At 37.6% G+C, this 18,386-nt stretch overlaps 1 pseudogene; it reads right to left on the bottom strand.

Moving 5' to 3' along the window:
- Positions 1–17,940: 17,940 nt before the first annotated feature.
- LOC126417353 (5S ribosomal RNA) lies at positions 17,941–18,057 on the bottom strand (annotated as a pseudogene).
- Positions 18,058–18,386: the final 329 nt, after the last annotated feature.

Here is an 18,386-nt window from a genome sequence, read left to right as displayed (position 1 = left end):
AATTTTATCTATCCACAACCTCAATCCTTCTCCATCCATCACACCTTTATTGTTTACATAGACAAATACTCCTTTTGACAATTGTTCCTTAGGAAGCATCTTTCTTTTAAAAACCGAATGTGGTGGCAATTTTGTGCCATCAGCACAGAAGGATAAAATGACTGTGTAGTGTGTCTTTTTGTGCCCTAAAGTTTTAACAATAATGCTTTTTGTACCCTTGGAATCCACAGTCCTGTTAGAAAGCACATAGTGGAGATTCATTTATGTTTCCGAATTGTGAAAGTTCAAACTTTTCTCCTTTCCTTGCATTAACGACAAATAAATGCTATTCAACAATTTGTTTTTCATACTTGGCTGGCATCTTATGTGATATTTTTGTCTTTGTCTGCGTACAAAGCTGATACCTCTTCATAATCTTGTACAAAGCTGATACCTCTTCATAATCTTGAACACCATGATGTTACTCCAGTAAAGTCAGCAATCCGTATGTTAGTGGATACTGCTTTTGCTTGACGAATTATCATTTTCATAGAAACTGAAATTCCCATTTGTCTGTTCTCCAAAATCCACCTATTGAGTTCTGCTTCAGGTTTTGGCTCGTTAGTTCCACTTCTCAATTATGTTTACTGTGAGGCTGCCTTTAAAATATGCTCCTGATTCTGCCAAGTTCTTATCATTTGCCCGAAATGGCTTTCTGCAGTCCTGTTTCCATGCTCTTTAGCATATGTTATCACTTGTCATTTTTCTCAGCCATGGTTTGCAAATACAGGGTGTATACGTGGATGAGGAAAAAAAATTCCCGGATTTCTCGGTTAAAAATACACTTTCTCCCAGATGAAAATACGCTTTTTCTGTGTTAAGTAACAGTACACCTTTCCTCAGAAATGTAAAACTTATCAATTCTTTCAATGGTTGTAGTTTTATACACCAGCGTAGAATTTCCTAGCACTTCAGAAAATGAAACTCGGGAAAAACGTTTTGGAAAGATGTCTGTTGTGCAGCAACATGTACACTGCATATTTTCGTATTACAAAAGTTTAAATACGAATTCCACCAAACACTGCATGTTACTTTCCAAAGGATTGAAATCGAGATTGTGATGCGCTTTTGTAAGCCAGTCGTAGCTCATGTCATGCCATCTCGCCAGCTGATGACAGCGGATATTCGGAGCATAGGACACGTGATGTAGTCAGCCAATAGCGACATCACTGTTACGCAGCACGAACACACAAATTGGAAAGGGTTTAAATTAATATACATAGCGTTGCTAGAAGAAAAGAAATGCTTTCACGTACAATGTTGGATTAATAAACTGCAAGAGAAGCTAAGCTTTCACACATAATATTGATCTTTTTTGCACGTGTTACACTTTAAGATACATCACACACATGTGCCAGTAACATTTTTAACAATGACATAAATGTCTGATCTTCTGGGCTCTAAAATATTCTAAATGGTTGTCCTCAAAGATTTGATTTTTGAATGAGAGTCAAACGCTCTGTGATTTAAGAAATTCATCGGACATTCGTGCACAGAGTTCATCTTGAGCAAAAGGAGATTTACTTTACTTGAAAATAACACTTTTCAAACAACCATTCGGAAAATTTTCCCATGACTTGTTAGAAATAGATTTGTTTCAGCAGTTGCGCCAGACGACAGGCATTGCCGCACATGTGCAGCTACGATGACGCAGGAAGCCTGTACGTTTGTACGTGTGAAACATTAAAAGATCTTACATTATGCCATAAAAGAAACAAGACATTAACCGATACTCCAAGAGTATGTGAATTTTGTGAACCATACTAAAAGGCATAATTCGGCTTAAAGTGCACATTCGTATGTCCAGATTCAGATGTAAATTTTCTTGGAGCACCAGTACAGTATTATCTCATGTTTGGTTCTTTATTATGGCACAATGCCATAGGTGCTAGAAGATGAAAACGTGAACTTGAAATGGAGCAAACAGTTGAAACTAGCCAATAGTGTGGAATTAAACATCTCGTTTCAAATAAATTGAGCACCTCAGCAGAAAAGATTAATAAAAGCCAAATTTCTTTAACAAACCGACAAAAAAACTTCACTGTTCTGCAAGGTGATTAACACTTGACTGTCAGAAAGGTGGAAACAAAATCTGAAACTAATAACATATTTTAGCTTTCCGTAATTAAGTGAATGAATTTTAATTCACTTGATAGCTGCCAGCCACAGAAATCTGTTTTGTTTTCATTTGACGTGAGAGCAATAAACGAAGAGGAAACAACAAAATCACTTAAACATGGGTCACGTGGAGACTACTACCTCCCCACTACAACTCAGACTGCTCTATGCATTAGGTCCGGATCTACAATATTTCCGAACCGAGACAATATTAGATAGTGGCACTCCCCCTCCCTCGAGCGTCTGAGGCAGGACGCCAAAAATTTAAAAAAATCGACTTTTCAAAAAATGTTCATTTTGTAGCACACATCTTTCTGAAGAGTCTGATACATAAAACATATATGTCTGAGGGAATGTAAGACACGTTATTTGGTCTTAAGTGTGCCAAAGTGCAGTGCCACGCCTCATCACACAGCATTCTACCATCGCACATCTCTGTATTTTGCTCTGTGAAATTCAAACGTGTAATTTTTTGTAATGGGTGCCATCAAACTATATTCAGGCCAGTGGAAATTTAAAATGTCCTGTGGTGCCTCTCCTGCCCCAGATGGCCAGTTTCACATCCTGCCCCTCTTAAAATAATGAACTCACAATTAATACTGGATGGGATTATTTGTAACCAGAAGAACAAGAATTCATCAGAAAATTTGCACGCTTTATTGCCTATTAGCTAAGAACTTGCTGTTTTGTGTGACATAAAATTAAATATAGGATACATAAAACCAGTAAAGACAGGAGACAAGCAAGACAGTACACATTTCTTCAATCCATAAGTCCTAGCCTTTTTTTCTCTCTAACCTTGCTGCAACTTTACATGGCGTGCTTTCCTTTCTAGGAAAGAATCTATTACCTCATCAAAGTTCGTCAACGTGTTGCTACATGAAAAAAAGAAATGTCGTTGTGTAATACTAGAATAGCTGTTAATACAAATAGTAGCCAAGACTGGTGTGGCTTCTCAATTTGATTACGTATATTTTGTCACTGTCTGCTAAATAAAATGAAATATGTCTGCCTAATATTCCAGCAATTGTTACACACATCAAATAAACAAGACTGTTTTCGCACAAACGGTCATTTTTATAACACGACAGAATATAATTCACGAAGTACCCATATCAAATGCCTATTAGGCCTACTACAAGCAAAAAGTTTTATGTTAGGAAACAGTTTCACATTTCATTCATACTCTCTAGCTTCTGAAACATGAGATCAAAAAGTAGTAGTACAAAATTTTTATATAAATTTGGAATCGTTATATTCTTCCATAATTTGTGGGAGTCCCTGTTTCTTCTTCTTCCTTGTTCTAACAAACAATCTTGTCATCACTAATTCTGTAACTATTCCAGCCAGTGTCAAAATTTATTCTCTGGTTAACTTCACAAACCCTGCCACAATCACCGGCTTAGTTATTCCGCATTTATTCTCCGGTTAGGCGTTATTACGTGTTCGTACAACACATTTTCCGCGCTACTTCCAGAATAGAATTTTAGCGGCTGCTAGCTGGAGACTGTATAACTGGCACTTAGTAGTGTAGCGGTCTGGCCAAAAATTTTCTGTCAAAATTTCATTTTCTTGGATTACTGAGAAGACAATATGTAATCTTTGTTGCCTTTATTCCTGTTAGTCGTTTATTTCCACTGTGGTAGTCTGAATGTATGGAATTCGCTAGTAATTATAACAATGCTGATCATTTGCAAACCCAGTCAACCACATAAACAGTGATTGTCATTCACCCTTACGTGTGTACAAAATTGCATTGTAATGTCAAAGAAGTCGACAGCGTGTATTGCACGTAGACTCGTCCCCTTTTGTTTACAGGAAAGTTTATGTCTAGATGCGACAGGGATTCCCCTGGCAGAGACATCACATACACTATGCGCGCATTCAAAAATCAACTTTCGATTCATTCTGAAATCAATATACAATTTGATCAAAAATGTTCAAAAAACCAACAGGGATGCATTCAAAATCATATGAATAATCAATAGACCAACGTGCACTGGATGCTAGGCGCTTTGTGAAACAAGGTCTTTTTACTCAATAATATGAATTTGCCCCCCCCCCCCCCCCCCACGAAACTGCCACGTGGGGCAGAGATACCCCGGTTTTCCCCCGCCCCATAGTTCTGCGCCTTTTGGGCATAACATCTGGCTGCTTGCTGCTATTGCTCATACAGCTAACTGCCACACTTCTGTAGCCAGAAGCAGGAGAAGGTACTACTCATATGTGACTCAACTGCATATGCGCATAAGCTCGCTCACAACCGCTCGAAAGAATCTAATGTAAACAGCTGTCACATCACATTCATCAGAGGCAATCTGTTGTAATGAAACACTGCATAGTATCCCTAAAGCCTCTGACACATTTTGCTGTTGGCAGACGCTTGTATGAGCACTGTGTTTTGTTCTTGTATATGGTGCATTTCCTTTGCAACTTAAGTTTTATTTTTGTTCGTGTTTTACTGCTGCAGTATTATTCTGCAGTAGTGAGATACAGTAATATTCTTTGAGTATTCGTTCTTACCAGTCAAAGGTACAAAAATTTAACTTAAAACTAAAACAATGAAAAATTCCCAGAATTATAGAACATTTCTGGGTATTTCCCGCTTTTCTCCCAGATGAAAAAATTACTGGGTTTTTCCCGGATCTCCCCATTGTCTCGGGTCGTATACACCCTGAAATGAAACCATAATATAGGTACGATGCAAGGGAATCTCCATACTAAACACAACAATAACTGAAGCTTGAATGAACAACATAAAAACTGTTACCGACAGCGCATGTGCATCCACTGAACTCTACACAACTGGAAAATTCAAAATCTGCAAGAAAGCTAACAATGGCCTGCTCCAAGCCAAAACATAGAAATTTTGAAGAAATGGAGCTTATAGGTACCAACCTTAACTTGCTACAGGTGTATAAGATCATCCAGTTTTTGGGCTTATTTTCAAAGGAAAAAAGTGCGACTCATATGCCAGCAAACTTGGTAAATGTACATTTTGCTCTCAATAGTGCTTAGCATTACATATATTGTACATTACATTACTTCATTATTTTACAACTAGAAAGATAAGAATTGCTTTTTCAGTTTAAATGCTTCTTTTTTAACAAAAAGGTAAAAGTAACACATGCAAAAAAAATAATAAAAACATCATTTTTTGGGCATTAATGGGTTAAGATATACATAATACCAAGTGTTACCACCACACATTAACACCCGAAAACTCAAATTTGTCACTTCTGCTTAAAGAATAGTGAATGGTTGACATGTCCATCAAAATAAGAGCATTTGTGGATTACTTCTGTTCATTGATAACATCTCTTCTGCAATCTGGTTCCTTTAAAATTACTAGAACATGCTGTTTTGAACCAAGACACCAACTGATCAAAATACTTGAAGATGGAAATGAAATTATTCAGTGCTCCTCTTTCAGATGCATCTGACAATTCACCACTATCACTCTAGTTCTTAGATGATAAGATTTCCAGTAAAAGACAGATACCAAAAGCACTGAAATTTTCAATATGGTGTCATTCATTACAGCTAAAATATTTTCCAGGCTACAAAAATGCAGCACATATCATGTGCTGTTCAGGAATAGGCCTATATAATGTTGTGAGTAACTTTTCTTACTCACGACAAGAGTAAAGTATCTTTTTTTCAGGAAGTCAGAATGAAGAGCATCCTTCACATTAATGTCACAAACATGTTGATGCCCAATATTTTTGCCCAGATTCTAAAAAGGAAATGTCTACAAAGTTGTTTATCATGTATTTAATCTATTCTTTTCTATTATGCAACATCAGACTCCAAAACTGCTGCTAATGATTACACGACAATGCTGAATAAGCAAGATGCCATGTGGTGTAAGGAGAGACCATGCTGGAAGAGTCCACCTTAAACAATAGAAAGGCAGCCTAGGGCACTAAATGCACACAGACCAACAAATGAAACTTATGTAAGTGCTTTGGCCAACCGACTGACAATTTCTTGTAAGGCGGTCATTTGGGTATGACCACCAAATACCCGACACCGCCCCTCCCCCACGCCCACACATCACCGCTTCACCCAACTAGTTGTCCCATGTGTAGAACTAGAGTGTCAATCGCCCAACCAAAGTTCTTCTTTTGTCACTTCACTAGAGATGTTTGTGAGACACATTGTGCAAGGAATATAGCAGCAGAGATGCAAGAACTATTTTGTTTAATTTTTTAACAAATCCATAATGGCTTCATTTGGCACACAGTGACAGTAAAAGACATATAAAAGTCCATCAACCTACTATATTTTGGTTTTTAGGTTTTATTTCGAATACCTTTCACAAATAAAATATAAAGGTCAAAACAGAGACAGATTAGATTTTAGTTTTATCAGAAATGAAAAAACTGAAATACAGACAGAATACAGTTACAATTTCATTTCCAACACACATCGTACATGAAATGTAAAAACCAAAGTTAAAGAGTTTTTATTCATAAAACACATTTGCTTCATTGTTAGAAGTCTTAAGAAGTTGTGCCTTGACCATACCTTCTGCTTTGAAGAACAAACCATACAGGTTTTTTTTTTTTTTTTTTTTTTTTACAGTCAGGGCCACTTTAAGGCCCCAGTAACACAAGCAACCGCTTGGTGCGCCAAGCCGAGAGGGGAGAGGGGCACCAGAGGTACTCCTAGGCAAGATTTGTGCACAGGGTGTATCATAATTGGTAATGAAAACGACCCATTTCCACAGTCATCAGACATAGATTTATTTATAAAGGTCGTACCAAGAGCCTAAGGAATGACAACTAATATCTGAGGCAGGGAAGGCAAGGGGTGGGGTAACGGTGGGGAGGGGTGTGGGAGGTGGGGTGGGGTGTGGGATGTGGGGGAGGGGAGGGGGGGTAGTGTTTGTGTAGAAAATTGGTGACATGGTTGTCAGATGATATGGTGCTTGTAAGAAAAAATGTTCTCAGACCGACCCTGTTTGGTCTAACTGTTGCTAAATGCTGCATTTTCTACGTTATCTGCTGCTGTATTCATTAGATGATGTGTGCCACCAGTATTTGTAGTCTTTCAGCTTATAAATTGAAATGAGTTTCTTAAATATACAGAAGGTACCTTTTATACTACATACAGAAATAAATTAATAAATTTGATGTGAATATCATTTGTTTTATTTAGTTTTCTTTAGGCTACAATACTGTATTTCCTCAGACACTATAAATCGTGCTGCAGGTTTCAGGAATCATTTTAAATAATAATTATAGGGCTACAACTGCACTGAATTTGAGGTCCTAGGAACTTCTGCCAGTGTCTAGAAACCATAATGTAGTTAAGAGCCTCTCTTTGCAGTTTGCAGCCTCTCTTTTGACTGAATAAGTTTTTGTTAAGAATAATTTCATGACGTTCAACAGCTCTGAAAAGCATGTTTCATCCATTTTTTTGAAAACTGTTAAAACTATTGGCTTCCAGCTCCTCAAGTAAAAGGGCAAGGATGAATTTGTTTATTTGTCCACAGCTTTCTCTTGGCTTTGTTACATCTGAAACAGTTTCCTTTCTGTTCTAACATAAACTCAGTGAATTTACTATAAAGAATTTACAACTAGCAAGAGGAACAGGATGGCACTATAATTGACTGAAGTTGGTCGGGATGTAAGTAGGCTGCACACAAAACCCTCCACTCAGTCAGTGTGTGTATGTAGGACCTTTAATACACTCGGGCAATGTGGAGGGGAACTGAACACAATAACAAAAGAAAGCATTTTCTGTACACCACCATTAATTCATTTTGTCACATTTTTTGCCAAAGACCCTCAGTCTGCTATTTCTTGGGAAATTTGACAATTCCAAATACAATGACTCACTGCACGATACCACTGCCTTTGCTGAAATTTATGTTGCTATGCAGTTCAGCTGTTAAGTGATATTCCTCAAATTTACTAGTCTTTAGGGGTGATGATGCTTGATTATGTTTCCACTAGGTGGATCCCTTAATGAAAATGTTTAACACTCTTAGGTAACCAACAAATCTGCTTTTTCCTTCTCTATATAAACAGGCAACAACTTTGAAAATCTCTCCTGGAATATTTGGGAATTGAGAAAAACATTTTCGTGACTTAGAAATGACTAACAACTAACTTCATTTGTCATTTTGGCAGAAAACAAATTAGGAGATGAGTAGGCCATTTAATTATGTTGGACTACATGCTCTTCAGTGGTCCACTTGATCTTCTGGGTTTCGGCTGGTCCCAGCAGAGGTTCGAGTCCTCCCTCGGGCAAGGGTGTGTGTGTTTGTCCTTAGGATAATTTAGGTTAAGTAGTGTGTAAGCTTAGGGACTGATGACCTTAGCAGTTAAGTCCCATAAGATTTCACACACATTTGAACATTTTTTTTCTATTGGGTTTATTTCACTAGGAATTAGTAAGTATCATTTTATTCCCAATTCCTCTTACTCTTATCCACTAATTACTGTTTTTAATATCACGCTGTCAAAGTGTTGTAGAACCTTCTCTTCAACCCTCCCCCTTCCTTATTCTGTGTGTATATGTTTTACCATACATTCAGAATTTTAGACCATAGATACGAACCTTAATAACATCCTCTTCCATGCTTTTTATTATGTTCTCGAAATCTTTTGAGTCATAATCTTCAACTCTGATTTGAGAAGAACAAGCATTTACAAAGAACTGTATTGTGACTTGCAGTCCCGTGGCGGTATCGCTCTTGTAGCATTTTATTATTTCATCCACAAGGGCCTAGTAAACAGATAATTAAATCATTACAAAACAATTATAAATTTAATAGGTGACTACGGCACATGCCCATATAATGGTGGACGCGAAAACTGCAATACTATTTAGTACTACAGGAAGATAATGTCACATATATGGAAGTAAACAAGATGTGGCATCACTGTGATGACATTCACACATCTAAAATATTACTACACGATCATGTTAATTTCAGTCAGCATTAACAATTACCAAAGCACATACTGTTTATAGGAGTTTTAGTACTATTCATAAACTAGGCAGAAAAGAAGAGGACCACCACAAAATCTCAAGTAACACAGGAGATGAAACGAGAAAATATAAAAATACAGCAAGGAGACCAGATAAAATGGAACATGGGTACCTAAAATATGACACTGGCAGGAAGTGCTAAGTGGCAAACCAAGAATAGCTACAGCAAAATGCAAAGCTGTGGATGTTTGCGTGACTATAGATAAAGCGGATGCCACACAAATGAAAAGTAAAGAAATGTTTGGAGGAAAGAAGTTATATGAAGATCACGAGCCCTGATGTACTACATAAACATGAGACTCTTAATGACAATATTGTGGAAAGAAATGAGGAAGTGAATTAAGATGAGATGTGTGATAAAATGCTGCAGGAACAATTTGAAAAGGCACTTGAAGACTTATTTTCAACAAACGGTACTGTACGGAACACAGACCCACAGTTTCATATAATAAAAATTATAAGGGACCGATGGCCTTTGTAGTCTCGTCCCTTCAACCCCAAAAACCAACCAACCAGTAAGAATTATAACAGTGTACAAGCAGTTCATAACACTTTTTTTTACCCACATAATGATCCACAAAACCATGTTATAAATTTGTTTTTCAAATGTGAAATTATAAAAAGCTCAATTATAAATTCTCAGATGGAGGATCTTTCTGAAAATAATTGCCTTGTCTTAAGGTACAAACTAAAATTTAGTTTTACCTATTTGTAGACAGCACTCAAAAATAACTATGCTATTATGGATGTCCCCCCATGAACCATGTACCTAGCCACTGGTGGGGAGTCTTGTGTGCCTCAGCAATAAAGACGGCCGTACCATAGGTGCAACCCAATCTGTTGAGAGGCCAGACAAACATGTGGTTCCTGAAGAGGGGCAGTAGCCTTTTCAGTGGTTGCAGGGGCAACAGTCTGGATGATTGACCGATCTGGCCTTGTAACATCAACCAAAACGGCCTTGCTGTGCTGGTATTGCGAACAGCTGAAAGCAAGGGGAAACTACAGCTGTAATTTTTCCCAAGGGTATGCAGCTTTACTGTATAGTTAAATGATGATGGTATCCTCTTGGGTAAAATATTCCGGCTAGGTAAAAAAGTCCCCCATTCAAATCTCCGGGCAGGGACTTCTCAGGACGATGCCGTTGTCAGGAGAAAAAAAAATGGCGTTCTACAGATCGGAGCAAGGAATGTCTGATCCCTTAATTGGGCAGTTAGGTTAGAAAATTATAAAGGGAAATGGATAGATTACAGTTAGATATAGTAGTAATTAGCTAAGTTCAGTGGCAGGAAGAACAAGACTTCTGGTTAGGTGAATACAGAGTTATAAATATAAAATCAAATGGGGTAATACTGGGGTTGGTTTAATAATGAATAAAAAATAGGCACACGCGTAAGCTACTATGAATAGCACAGTAAACACATTATTGTTGCCAACATAGACACGAAGCCCACCCCTACCACAGCAGTACAAGTTTATATGCCAACTAGCTCCGCAAATGGCAAAGAGATTTAAGAAATGTATGATGATGTGATAAAAGAAATTGTTCAGATAGTTAAGGGAGATGAAAATTTAATAGTAATGGGGGACTGGAACTCGATAGTAGGAAAAGGAAGAGAAGGAAAAGTTTTAGGTGAATATGGACTAGGTGAAAGGAATGAAAGAGGAAGTCGCCTGGTAGAATTTTGCACAGAGCATAACTTAATCATAGCTAACACTTGGTTTAAGAATCATCAAAGAAGGTTGTATACGTGCAAGAGGCCTGGAGGCACTAGAAGATTTCAGATAGATAACAGTAAGACAGAGATTTAGGAACTAGGTTTTAAATTGTAAGACATTTCCAGGAGCAGATGTGGATTCTGACCACAATTTATTGGTTATGAACTGCAGATTAAAACTGAAGAAAGTGCAGAAAGGTAGTAATTTAAGGAGATGGGACCTGGATAAACTGAAAGAACCAGAGATTGTACAGAGTTTCAGAGAGAGAATTAGGGAACAATTGACAAGAACAGGGGAAAGAAATAAAGTAGAGGAAGAATGGGTAGCTTTGAGAGATGAAATATTGAAGACAGCAGAGAATCAAGTAGGTAAAGCGGTGAGGGCTAGTAGAAATCCTTGGGTGACAGAAGAGATATTGACTTTAATTTATGAAAGAAGAAAATATAAAAATGAAGCAGGCAAAAAGGAATACAAACGTCTCAAAAATGAGATCGACAGCAAGTGCAAAATGGCTAAGCAGGGATGGCTAAAGTACAAATGCAAGAATTTAGAGGCATATGTCACTAGGAATAAGATAGATACTGCCTACAGGAAAATCAAGGAGATCTTTGGAGAAAAGACAACCACCTCTATGAATATCAAAAGTTCAAAGCTTGCAACACATGGCAAAACTCTACCATCTGGTGACTAAGATGTACGAGACAGTCGAAATACCCTCAGACTTCAAGAAGAATACAATAATTCCAATCCCAAAGCATGTGCTGAAAGGTGTAAAAATTACCGAAGTCTCAGTTAAATAAGTCATGGCTGCAAAATACTAACACAAATTCTTTACAGATGAATGGAAAAACTGGTAGAAGCCGACCTAGGGGATGATCAGTTTGGATTCCATAGAAATGTTGGAAAAAGCGAGGCGATACTGACCCTACGACTTATCTTAGAAGATAGATTACGGAAATGCAAACCTACGTTTCTAGCATTTGTAGACTTAAAGAAAGCTTTACACAATGTTGACTGGAATATTCTATTTCAAATTCTGAAGGTGGCAGGGGTAAAACACAGGAAATGAAAGGCTATTTACAATTTGTACAAAAACCAGATGGTAGTTATAAGAGTCGAGGGGCATGAAAGGGAAGCAGTGGTTGCAAAGGGAGTGAGACAGGGTTTTGCCTATCCCCGATGTTACTCGGTCTGTATATTAGGCAAGCAGTAAAGGAAACAAAAGAAAAATTTGGAGTAGGAATTAAAATCCAGGGAGAAGAAATAAAAACTTTGAGGTTTGCCAACGAAATTGTAATTCTGTCAGAGACAGGAAATGACTCGGAAGAGCAGTTGTACAGAATAGACAGTGTCTTGAAAGGAGGGATATAAGATGAACATCAAAAAGAGTAAAGCGAGGATAATGGAATGTAGTTGAATTAAATCAGGTGATGATGAAATCAGATTAGGAAATGCGACACTTAAAGTAGTAGATGAGTTTTGCTATTTGGGTAGCAAAATAACTGATGATGGTCAAAGTAGAGATGATATAAAATGTAGACTGGCTATGGCAGGGAAGGCGTTTCTGATGAAGAGAAATTTGTTAACATTGAGTATAGATTTAAGTGTCCGGAAGTCGTTTCTGAAAGTATTTGTATGGAGTGTAGCCATGTATGGAAGTGAAACATGAACAATACATAGAAGAGAATAGAACCTTTCAAAATGTGGTACTACAGAAGAATGCTGAAGATTAGATGGGTAGATCATGTAACTAATGAGGAGGTACCGAGCAGAATTGGGAAGAAAAGGAATTTGTGGCACAACTTGACTAGAAGAAGGGATTGGCTGATAGGACACATTCTGAGGCATCAAGGAATCGCCAGTTCAGTACTGGAGAGAAGTGTGGAGGGTAAAAATCATAGAGGGAGACCAAGAGATGAATATACTAAGCAGATTCTGAAGGATGAAGGTTGCAGTATTTACTCGGAGATGAAGAAGCTTGCACAGGATAGAGTAGCATGGAGAGCTGCATCAAACCAGTCTCTGGACTGAAGACCACAACTACAACATTATGAATGTATAAGAAAGAAAAGAAAATCCTTGATGAGGTTACTTCATTATAATTACATTTTTTTTTTTTTTTACTAGAAAACTACCAAAAGAAGTGAAGGGAGCAGAGAAATCAAAATTAACTACACATAGAACATCACGAAGTAAGCTGGAAGGAGGCTTCCTGAAGTGTTTTGTTTAGGATAAATTAATGGCCAAACTTTGGAAAATATTTGATATGACATTTTTTTCACCACTTTGAGTGACAATAGGAGCCAAACCATGCAACTGTAGTTTCTGCAATTTAAGTTCATTACTGTACCACACTCAGCAGTGAGTTGATGCAGCAAGTCAAAGGAAGACACCTCTTAACCACTAGGATTTGTAATCTTTAGTCAAATTACAAAATATTTGGAGTGTTGCTAGTGGCTTTTTGATCAGCCTCATCACTTAAATGAGTGTAACACCTACAGTGTTGCATATTGAAAGCTAAAAGTTCATGGAATTACGTTTGGTAATTTTAACAAAAGGTGAGATGCTAAAGTGAGGGGCAAAAAGAGGAGGGTGCATAACATCAGTTGGCGAGAAACGACTGAAATACAATATACATAGGATAAACGATATGTACTGCCCTCTACGGAATCTAAGTGAATCATAAAAGGAGCAAACACACAGCTATAAAACTCTTACCTAATTTGCGTAAGGAAATAACTGACGGACAGCACACATTTTTAAATGTAGATCAAAACTGTTCCTCCTTAACAACTTATTTCTTATCATAAGCACATTCTTGAACAGGGATAGTGGTAAATTGTAAAGCTGTAAAAGACCAGCATGTAACCATACAATGCAATCATTTGTTCGACTGACACATTACATGTCACAATGTTTACTATCTACTAACAGTGTAAGGATATGATTAAATTGCTATTCCCCAAAAAATAGCATACTTTAAGTTACAGACAGTCAACATTATCCATCTTCAAGAATCTGAGAGTTGACTGCTCTAGAAAAAGTTTACAGAGTGTAATGCAAAGGGAGAAGTTAACAGAAAAAAATAATTCTTTGATTCATAACAATGTACATACCGTAATTATTCTGTTTGTTCAATTGTGTAATAAGTTCTTTCAATGTAACAAACAACATATATGTTATGCAAATACAATGTGAGGAAAAGAAACTTAAAGAAGAAGATTAAAGCATCTTACTGAATGGTTAAACTGTAAGTAATCTCTCAACAGCTGTAACTCAAACTCAGTATTACAAACGACACACAAGTCATCATAGAGTTCTTACACACTATATCTAGAAATAACAAGTATTCTGAAACAGAACAAATCTTCACTGATATTCTTCCAGGTCATTATGGCAAGAAGGCAGTTAAATGGAACGCTACAATATCACTTTTAAAATACAAATAATATTGTTTGATTATTAACACACAAAGAGTACAGCAGAAAATAGTGAAAGTTACAAGTAATGTAAATTTACCAAAATTATTTATTCAAATTCATACAATAAATAAAACGTGCTAGTCTCTTACAGCATGCAACATTTGAAGGAGTTTGTGGATAAATATGATGAAGTATGTTAAATATATTATTGTCACTAATATGGAGTAAGAAGGGGGAAAAAAATATACTGTTTCACTATAATAGTTGCACAAAAACAATTGACTTAACTACAGTGCGAAACTGTAGTTTCGTAATCTCACCTTAACTTGTTTCTTTTCCATTATTCTTCTGAACTGACTGGAAGCCTTTCTGCTCAGATTCCTAAATTAACAAGTAGAAAATCGTTTCGTTCAACACGTCCGACAACAATGCAAACTGTCGCATAAAACATTACGCGATTAAACGTTCTGTTGTTGCAAAAAACTGCTCGCAACCTTACTATCTATGATCCTGTAAAATAAGGAAACTAGGAAACAGAAGTGCTCAAACAGTACGAATACGATTAAAAGTAATCCAATGTCGGAGCGTAAATGTATTCTGCCTATGTCTTCCCAGTGCACTGATCGCTATGTATCTGACGAAACAGCATTACCGTCAGTCACATTATTGAAAGAACAAATAAATATTTTCGAATAAAAAAGTAAATTGCTCGTATGAGAAAATTTCTTCTCTTGCAGTGCACTTACAACATAACAATACGCATACATTTGCAGTTAATGAAGTTGAAATCCCGCGTCGCGTATAGTTGTTCAACGCAGGTGTCTATCACAGGCATGTCTGTGGTGTCAACATAAGCAAGGTAGTATACTGACGACGGAACAACTTATATGCATTGCAATCTTAAGTGCTTAATCATTTGATTATGTTATCGCTTTGTTTGCAAATACTGCAATTTCCAAGAAACGGTGCACATTTAAGTTGTGGTCTCACTACAAGCGATATATATCGAACGCTCGACTCTCGAAGTGGGAAATACGAATGCTGTTTTCTGCTTTGACAACGGAAGGTCGCTTGAGAGTAGTAAAATGACGCGTGAGAGTAGTTGAAGTTGAATGGCCATGTTGAATTCCCTTACGTGGAAGCTTTGGTACCTCGTCTGAGTGATACCGAAAAATGTCTAGAATTCTGTAAGCAATATGGCTTGCTTCCAATCGCGGCACGAGAAACTGCATTCATTGTGACTCCGAAAATTCTATAACGCTGTCGAAGATTACAGTGAAAGTTAATTTTTCTTTCCAGCTCGTATATAAAAAATGTAGGAAGGGACGTTGTAAAACAAAGAATACGTGGTTTGACAGAATAAAATTAGGCGTTGACTAGAGCACCATACTCGTTGCAGGCTGGATACATAGGGATGTGTGTTGTGTTAATGTTTCTAATGATCGTGTCGCCAGTGATGTCGAAATAAAATTGTAGTAGATGAATCTAACATCGCCACCATGAAGTATGGAAGAGGTCGATTACTTAAGAGTGAAACAGAACTTGTCTAGGCTTTTGGAGGAATCGAGCGGAGTCGCGAAAGTGCTTATTTTTCGCGAGTATTCCAGGAGAAAGAAAACGTTAGCACTCACATTAAGGAGACATCGTATGTCGTACACAGCCAATGTTAAATTATCGAATTTTGTCACCCATTATCTTGGAAACATTTTAAGACACTAACTTACAATTTTTCAAAATTATTGAATGCACCTTTCTAGATACACTGAACTAGAATTATTACTAAAATTGTATTGTGGGGCATGTTATCTTTTTTTTTTTTTTCAAACAGTCAATTTTTTGAGAGAATTTTGTAAATAAATGAACATAAAAACAAAACAACTCAGGATATTTTAATTATTCTACCGTCAGTACTTTTCTAGAAAACGGGTCTTTTATTGCAAAAAATGTAATTCAGAGATGTTGAGGTTTAAAACTTTTTTTATTACAAATTCTTATACAGACTCTTACATTTCTGCATCTTTTATGAACTAGAATTGCCCTGGACCACAGACTGTCTTCTTCAGTGTCACAACAGTCCAGTGCTTGCCTCTTCCTTTCCTTTCTTGCTTCTTTTGTCATTTGCAGAGCAGCTAACTCTGTTTCACATACATGAAGCACATCCAGTGCCCGCCATCCTTTAACTGTGTTCTGTCCAAATCTTACCCCTAGCTACTCCCGAACCTTCAGTGTTTCATAGTTCCTACCGTTAAAAGTTATTACAGCATCAGACACTGCTAACTTTAGGGTCATAAGGTCAACAAATACATTTTTATGCACGTGGCACCACACAACATTATAGAAAGACTCGTTCACATTGTGGGTCTTCCCATATAAACACTTCTTTAGTAGCTCAGGATTTTACAAATCTCTGTAAATGGGTTTGACTGCCTCCATTACTGCCAAAAGAAGAGAATATTTATGTGTAAATTCATACAGGGTGCCAGAAAATTCAGCTTGCCTATATTTACACCAAGTGGGTGGTAGAGTTGGACACAAAGCATTACATGGATTTTCATCAGTTGATATTCGATGAAAGAAAGTGCTCCACACAGCTCTTTTCATCTTCTCTAAATTGTCACAGTTATCTATAATGGCCTTCGTATAATATTCCTGTAATTCATCAATTACTTGGTAGTAATTACTGAGAAATGATAATAATCCAAAAGCCGGCCGAAGTGGCCGTGCGGTTAAAGGCGCTGCAGTCTGGAACCGCAAGACCGCTACGGTCGCAGGTTCGAACCCTGCCTCGGGCATGGATATTTGTGATGTCCTTAGGTTAGTTAGGTTTAACTAGTTCTAAGTTCTAGGGGACTAATGACCTCAGCAGTTGAGTCCCATAGTGCTCAGAGCCATTTGAACCATTTGAATAATCCAAAACTTTTCCAGTGTCAATTCTTATTGCAGATATAAAACCATTTTTAGACCTAAACCTACGCTTTTGCCAGGATAAATCCACAGAAATGCTGATGTCTGTGTCACCCTCATTTTGTTCAACAGCTTCTGATGTAGCAGCAACCATTGAATCTTCAGATATGACTGCTCAACTGTGGCAGTATATGCGTAGCTGCGAAATTTGACAGTCACATGTCAACATTCAAAATACTATTTGAAGGTCTCACAATTGTCTGATTTTAATGTATTATATACCAAAATGATCAGGAAAGTACATTATGGAGTAGAAAACGGAAAATGGTAAATTTTAACGAATTTCACGTACAATGCCCTCTTAAACATTTCCTTTTACCAGGTACAAGAGAGATCAACTATGGTGACCAATCATAGGAAACACTGAAAAACATGGGAACTGATTAAGACCTCTTCAGTCATTCACTAGAATTTGTATCGTCTGACTTTCAGTGCACACATAGAACATTGAGCTTCTCTAAAAATAAAATCCTTCGGAACAGGCCATGAAGGCCCAACGATGCCGACTGGGCGCCGTGTTATCTTCATCCCATAGCCTCCACTGGATGTGGATATGGAGGGGCATGTTGTCAGCACACAGCTCTGCCAGCCGTATGTCAGTTTCCGAGACCGGAGCCGCGACTACTCAATAAAGTGGTTCCTCAGTTTGCCTCACAAGGGCCGAGTAAATCCTGCTTGCTAACAGCGCTCGGCAGACCGGATGGTCACCCATCCAAGTGTAGCCCAGCCCGACAGTGCTTAACTTCGGTGATCTGACGGGAACCGGTGTTACCACTGTGGCAAGGCCATTGGCATTGAGCTTCTCTGGGAGTCACTTTAATTGTCTGTCAAGGAAGAGGGGAGACACTAGAATCGAGCGAACTGTACGTATTTCAGTTTTTATATTTTCGTAACTGCCAAATCTCTCTCCTATGAGACTCGGCCAATTTTCGTGAAAGACATGTCAAAAGCATATACTAGTTATGGGGAACAAAGAATGCTGCCCATTGCCTACAACACACACACACACACACACACACACACACACACTACTGTGACGATATGTAACGTAAGTGCTTTGTTCATTTCTATAATTAATTCCCATCGATGAAAAAAGTGCTTTTACTCTCGCCCTTTTAATGA

Source organism: Schistocerca serialis, chromosome 8, assembly GCF_023864345.2.
Source record: "Schistocerca serialis cubense isolate TAMUIC-IGC-003099 chromosome 8, iqSchSeri2.2, whole genome shotgun sequence".
Lineage (NCBI taxonomy): Eukaryota > Metazoa > Arthropoda > Insecta > Orthoptera > Acrididae > Schistocerca > Schistocerca serialis.
Note: the sequence above shows the minus strand (reverse complement) of the source record. Positions and strands in the feature narration are given on the sequence as shown.